The sequence below is a fragment of the Penaeus monodon genome, chromosome 24 (assembly GCF_015228065.2).
Source record: "Penaeus monodon isolate SGIC_2016 chromosome 24, NSTDA_Pmon_1, whole genome shotgun sequence".
Classification (NCBI taxonomy): domain Eukaryota; kingdom Metazoa; phylum Arthropoda; class Malacostraca; order Decapoda; family Penaeidae; genus Penaeus; species Penaeus monodon.
In genome coordinates, this window is record NC_051409.1 from 22909697 (window position 1) to 22910035 (window position 339).

Below are 339 nucleotides of genomic sequence, written 5' to 3' on the forward strand. Positions count from 1 at the left end.
TTTTTTTTTTTAATTTTAAAAAAAAAAATTTTTTTAAAATTTTTTTTAAAAAATTTTTTTAAAAAATAAAAAAAATTAAAAAGAAAAAATTAAAAAATTTAAAAAAAAAATTAAAAAGGGGGAAAAATTTTTTAAAAAAAAATTAAAATTTAAAAAAAAAAAATAAAAAAATAAAAAAAATTTTTTAAAAAAAATTAAAAAAAAATTTTTTTTTTTAAAAAAAAAAGGGTTAAAAAAAAAAACCCAAAAATTAAAAAAATTTTTTTTTAAAAAAAAATAAAATAAAAAAATAAAAAATTTTAAAATTAAAAAATAAAATAAAATTTTTAAAAATTTTTT